The sequence below is a fragment of the Aplysia californica genome, unplaced genomic scaffold (assembly GCF_000002075.1).
Source record: "Aplysia californica isolate F4 #8 unplaced genomic scaffold, AplCal3.0 scaffold00310, whole genome shotgun sequence".
NCBI lineage: Eukaryota > Metazoa > Mollusca > Gastropoda > Aplysiida > Aplysiidae > Aplysia > Aplysia californica.
This window is the reverse complement of record NW_004797580.1, coordinates 630,271-630,600: the sequence shown is the minus strand read 5'-3', so window position 1 is coordinate 630,600 and position 330 is coordinate 630,271.

Here is a 330-nt window from a genome sequence, read left to right as displayed (position 1 = left end):
GAAAGAGGGAACGAAATAAGAGGGAACGAAACAAGAAGGAAAGAGACGATAAAGAAAAAGGAATCAAAGTAGTTAGATGGAAAAAGAAACAGGATAACGTGGCGAAAAGAAAGAATTATCTGTACCCCCCGCCCCCCAATTCCATCTTCTTCATTCCTGTTTTTACTTTTATCTCTTTTTTTATGTGTTTTCTTTCTTTCCTCGCAACTCAACACTATAACCAGTTTCACCTCTTCGTCCATGTACATACGAGAACAAAAACAAAAACAAAACAAAAACAAAAACAACAATAACAAACAAAAATAACAAACAAAAAACAACCCCCTCCCA